This window comes from Medicago sativa, chromosome 3 (genome assembly GCF_051527215.1).
Source record: "Medicago sativa cultivar Bolivia chromosome 3, Bolivia_mono, whole genome shotgun sequence".
Classification (NCBI taxonomy): Eukaryota; Viridiplantae; Streptophyta; class Magnoliopsida; order Fabales; family Fabaceae; genus Medicago; species Medicago sativa.
This window is the reverse complement of record NC_140751.1, coordinates 75,886,045-75,892,044: the sequence shown is the minus strand read 5'-3', so window position 1 is coordinate 75,892,044 and position 6,000 is coordinate 75,886,045. Positions and strand designations below refer to the sequence as shown.

Below are 6,000 nucleotides of genomic sequence, written 5' to 3'. Positions count from 1 at the left end.
ATCAGGAACATGGTAAAATTAAAACGCAAGAAATAATATAAAACGTACGTACGTAAATGTCATAGAAATACGAAAATGTACGGAACATGTCATAATAATACATCATCATCATCATAGTCAAAAACTACATAAAAAAAAGCCTAATAATAATCAGCCCTGCTGCCTACCCTGCCTCTGCCCCCTACGCCGCCTGGCAATCTGATAAGTAAGGGCAGGGCAACTAGTACTAGCTATCCTCATCACCTCATGCACAATCTCCTCTTTAGTCATCTCGGATTGCCTGGCCACAATATCATCAGCTATATGCACCACATCCCGGATGATCGTCAGTGTGTCAGGCATCTCCCTGACATGCTCCTCCTCTATGATCTGCCCCACGTTCGCCGGCCTGGGAGGAGATCCTTCATCAGGTGGGAGAATACGAGGGTGAGAGACTTTGGCATACCAAGCCATGTAGCCAGGCGCATGATGCCATGGTCTCTCACACCATCTCCCCAAGCAGTGAATAACCACGCCTGAGCGTCCATCAACACAGTGGTCAGCAACTGCGTAGGCACCTGAGGGACATCTGACGGATGTCTGGGAACGTCCTGTACAAAGGATAACTGCCTCTTTACCCTAAACAAAATACATTGCATGTAAAAAGGTAGGAAAGAACTTACTTGTCAATTAATTGAAGAAATTGGGCTCAAATTCGTGAAGTAGAAGTTTGGAGAAATTTGGAAGTTGTGTTCGTAGTGTTTATGTTTCTGGAAAATGGAAAACTGATGCTTCTGCAGTTGTTAAAACGCATAACTCAACGGTAGTTAACTACCGCTGAGTTCCAGCGGTCGTTAACTACCGGCGGTTTCCCCAACGGTAGTTAACTACCACCAAGGGCTCTAACGTAATTTACTTGTGTCAATGTGAAGTTTCTCATGTCAAAAAAGCAATCATACTATCCTTTACTTGTGTCATTGTGAAGTTTCTAGTGTCTAAATTGATTTTTGGTATAATTTTTGTTTGTTTGAAGAAATCAAACTATTCCATCAAAATTGATGATATAAGAGACACGTTCTAAGTTTCAAACCCGACCAACCAAAATGAGTATGTCCCCATCCATACCAAAATTTTAGAGAAAATAGGGAAAAAGACCATCATCACAAATGAAAAAATATAAGGGTAAAAATCGTTAAAAAAAAACATGTGAAGGCCAAAATTACAGTGAATCTTTCATTCATCGGAGTTTGGAAATGCCACTGACGTGAAATTGAAGTTAATTCAAATCCTAACATTTCCTTAAAGTTTACAGATCCTAAAGTTTCATACTAAATTCAACTTCCTCATCTTATGTAAATTGTGGTAATGATCGCTTAGGTCAAAGCATGAAGAATCAGTAGCTGCAAATGCTAAAATTCCAAACTGTCATAAAGGTCAATTTTTCATTCAAAGTTTCAATCTTTAACGCTGTTAAAATTCTGGGCACCCTTCGATTTTCATTCTCTTGGTAATCAATCAGGTAAATTCTGGGCACCCTCTATTTCCACTCATAATTAAGAATAGTGCAATTTTTAGTGTACAATTAGAAAAAATAATTAAGATTGCATTAAAAATTGAAATGATCATTTAATTTAAAACAAAATTTTATTACAAATGAATCACTCATAGCACAAAAAATATATATTATGATTTTTTTTTTGGGTCAAATAGGTTGGTAATTTGAGCTCACACATTTTAAATATGGAGAAGTTGGGTGTTCGGAGTTCAAAACACGACTCCTACATATATTATGCAATGTCCCTAATAATTGAGTTAAACTCACGGGAAATATATCATGATTAATGGATCAGTTTATCAATAATTGAGATATTAAATAATTTGACTAATTTTACTTTGATAATATAAGTTTTTTTTTTTACTAACTAATGGGGGCATGAAGTAGGTTTAACACTATTACTAGTATTAGAATTAGAAGATTTGTGGAGGCACATGCCCACACAAGGGCATATGTAGCTCCGCCCCTGATCAAGCTATCAAGCATGCTTTGAGGGCTCTGAGAAAGCGTCATTTGAATGAAGAAGGAGCTCATGCTGCTGCTTTTGCTGCTCTTTCTAGACCTATTGTTTCTCAGGTCTCTTTTATGTGCTTTGTTTTAGAGATTTTTTGAAACTGATCACAATCTGACTTTATTATTTTATATTTTGTTATAGAAATAGCTTATACTTTAGCACTAATACGATAAGCGCTTATCTTAATTAAGCCGTTTATCAAAACAGAGCCTAATTGTTGTTCTTACTTTACTTGTTTCTTATTGCAAATTGGCAAGTTTATAAGCGCTCACGTGAGGTGAGATCTCTTGGTTGGATATTTATACTCCAACTGTGAGGTACTCGGTTTGAGACCAGATAAGGGTTGGAAACAAAAAATTGGCAAGTGTATTAATAGTTGCAGATTCTTCTTATTGTCAGTGTTATTGTTGTTACTTGGATCACAATCTGTATCTAAATATTGGGATGTTTTTACCGAGTTAAATGTTGTATTTGTGTCCTTATAGGGCTCTGAATGGAAAGAAAGCAGAGAGTCTGGAAATGGAACTTCAGCAATGCTACAAAGCTCAATCCCGAGTATCTGAGCAGCTTGTTGTGGAAATAGCTGAATCTAGAACTTTGAAATCTGTGGTTCAAGAGAAAGAAACCGCAGTTGATGATTTGCAGAAAGAGTTGACTGCAATGAGGTTGCTTATATTCCTTTTTATGTTTTTAATCCCAATAGTCATGTACCTTTATTTCTTTCAAGTTACTGCATTTTGCTTATAGAGGGACTTGCATTTTGCAGGGATGAGTGCAAGCAATTGAAAAAGGACTTAGAAGACAAAATTAAAGCTCTTGAAATCATTCTAAGTGAGAATACAGAACTTAAAACACACTTGGAGCAAATGACTATTAGAGCCAAGAGTGCTGAAATTGAACATAAGACATTGGTGGATCGCATGATGTTAGAAAAAATGAAGAATGCTGAACAACTAAATGAGGTATAATTTATGTTCATTCACCATATGAACATTTGAAATAAAGCAGTCATTTGTACAAACTTTATGTGAGAATGAATTAGGATTGGGCATGTAATGAAGTTAAGGCAGCTAATAATAAGATTACAATTTAGTTAGTTCACTTGCTTCCTATCTGCTATTGGTGTCATCGTCTTCGGTGTAGATGTCAGTTACCTGACCATGTTACATTTTACCACTACTGCATCAAGTTTCGAGCTTGTTTTCTGATTGCATGAAATTTGGATTGTATGACGAGTCGAATAATTGTGACTGTTACAACAGTAGTCTAAGTTTTTTTTACATGTAGCACCCTCACAAATTAAACTGATATCTTTAATTCTAATAATTAGCTGCATGGATTTTCAATGTTTCATTGGTCTGCTTTAACTAATATATTTCCTATCAATTTAGGCAAACCAACTGTATGATGACATGATCAAGCAGCTAAAGGCCAGTGGTTTAGAAAAACTTGCAAGGCAGCAGATAGATGGCATAGTTCGCCAAAGTGAATAAGGTACGGATGTCATTTTGCAGTCAATTGTCCCATCCACGTGTAAACACAGGCTCCAAGCGCACGAAGGTGGTTGTGCTGCCATATTGTTTGAGTGCAATTCTAATAAATTGATAACCGGGGGACAGGATCGAGCAGTTAAAGTGTGGGATACCAATTCAGGATCCTTAATTTCCAATCTTCGTGGCTGCCTCGGCTCTGTATTAGATCTCGCAATCACCAACGATAATAGATCTGTTATTGCTGCTAGCAGCTCAAACAACTTGTATGCATGGGATCTCAACTCGGGTCGTGTCCATCATACCCTTACTGGCCACACGGATAAAGTCTGTGCCGTTGATGTCAGCAAGGTTTCCAGCCGTCACGTCGTCAGTTCAGCTTACGACCGCACTATAAAAGTTTGGGACTTGCTTAAAGGCTATTGCATTAACACAATCATTTTCCACAGCAACTGCAATGCTCTTTGCTTCAGCACGGACGGACAGACCATATTTTCTGGACATGTTGACGGAAATCTTCGACTATGGGATATTAAAAGCGGAAAACTACTCAGCGAGGTTGCGGCGCACTCACTTGCTGTCACATCAATATCTCTTTCTCAAAATGGAAATGTTGTACTAACCAGTGGAAGGGACAATTTGCACAATTTGTTTGACGTGCGAACTCTAGAAGTTAGTGGCACACTGAAAGCCGCTGGAAATAGAGTGGCCTCCAATTGGAGTCGCTCGTGTATTAGCCCGGATGATAAAAATGTTGCTGCCGGATCATCAGATGGATCTGTCTATGTTTGGTCAGCATCTAAAACCGATATAGTCGGTACTCTGAAGGAACATACTTCTTCTATCCTGTGTTGTACATGGAGTGGCCTTGCCTTAGCTTCAGCTGACAAGAATGGAGTTGTTTGTATCTGGACCTAAGGAAGCTCTATTTCTTTGAATATACTAGCTGGTTTGGAGAATGTATGGTGATGCTCATTTGCTCAGGTTCAGATTTAATGAATGATTTACTTCAGTAAATAGTTACACTTTCTGATTATAAAAGTCATTACACTTTCATACAGGGTATAAGTATACCATTCAAATTAGGACCAATGTAGATATTCATTTTTAACATAAAACCAATTATGCTACTGCTACCCTCTAGTAAATCAACTGTAATGAAAAGTTTATGATCCACTAGTCTCTAAATGGCAAAATTTGTTAAATCAAGTCTCATACTGTAATTAATGTAAAAACGGATGAGGATTAATACATTGGGTTATCTTTTACTTTTACTCTTCTAGTGTCATTGAATTAGTCCTTTGTTTTATTGTAACTTCTCTTCTGCATACATCACACATGCTATGTGCAAATATCTTTTGTAATTCGCATTGTTAACTCTTCGTTTTATCCTTAAGTAAGTAAATATTGTTGGGCTCCGGCCCTCTCTTGTACCAAAAAAAAAAATTGTTAAGTGAGCATGGGGGGAGTATGGGAATTAGTTCTCACCAAAATGTCAAATTTATTGTTAATCCACATGGATGATGGATGAAAATGCACAAAAGATGAACATTGGTTATTTCTCTCAATCAAGTTCCATCATAATATCTTGACAAAACCATTCAATTTTCCTCTCTTTTCTCTCTATGTTCTGTGACAGATTTGGAATTCTTTAAATTCCAAAATTCCTAATGTTGTTGCATTTAGACAAAACTTTAAGTGTGATTTTTATCTCTATTGCATCTAATAAATCTGCCTTCAAAGTTCAAACCCTAGTGCTTTGTGAGGTCTCTGAACCAAGTTTCTGAGCAAACAAACATTACTAGCTTTTCTTTTTGGGAGCTATTGACGTGGCTTACTGAGAAAGGTTAATGTGGAAGCAATTGAAAGTTCAAGTTCATGTACAAAGTTGTTTTTACAACTAGGCTAACCTGTGGCACAAACGAAGAACTGGTTGTTATTGGCAATGACCATGCGATATGTAAGTGTGTATCTGGATTCATGGTGAATATGCAAAATCACGGCGAGGTACAACAATTTTGCTAAAGTTATGGAATGTAGCTTCTGCAAAATCACTTGACTCACCATGATTTCGGCAAACCAACCACAAATCCAAACATACACCAAGTGTAACCCATGATAAAAAAAAAAAAGAATTTGACATTGTATTTTACACATTTCAATTCAAGTCACGAGCCATGTCTCAACTCAAAGCTAAAGTAAGTTGCAACAAGATGTAACATGTGTAATGTGATAACAAACAAAAGAAAAAACAGGATGTAATATGTGAGACAGATAACCTGAACTATCATTCAAGGAAATTAGGAAGATTCGAAGAAAATGTTTTTCAAAACGTCTGATTTTTTTTCTTTAAGAAAGCTTATAAGAAGCAATCAAATGATTTATCACATAAATATCTTTTTCTTCATAATTTTAGCAAATGATCATTCATTATTTAAGTATAAAATGTACAGTTTTTAATT

General features: G+C 36.5%; 1 pseudogene across 1 annotated transcript; it reads left to right on the top strand.

Annotated features, from left to right (window-relative positions):
- Positions 1-1,719: 1,719 nt before the first annotated feature.
- On the top strand, positions 1,720-4,595 carry LOC146940250 (autophagy-related protein 16-like; annotated as a pseudogene). The gene is made up of 5 exons (XR_015030016.1): positions 1,720-1,734; positions 1,952-2,110; positions 2,534-2,713; positions 2,815-3,010; positions 3,440-4,595. The product of XR_015030016.1 is annotated as an autophagy-related protein 16-like (transcript).
- The last annotated feature ends 1,405 nt before the right edge of the window (positions 4,596-6,000 follow it).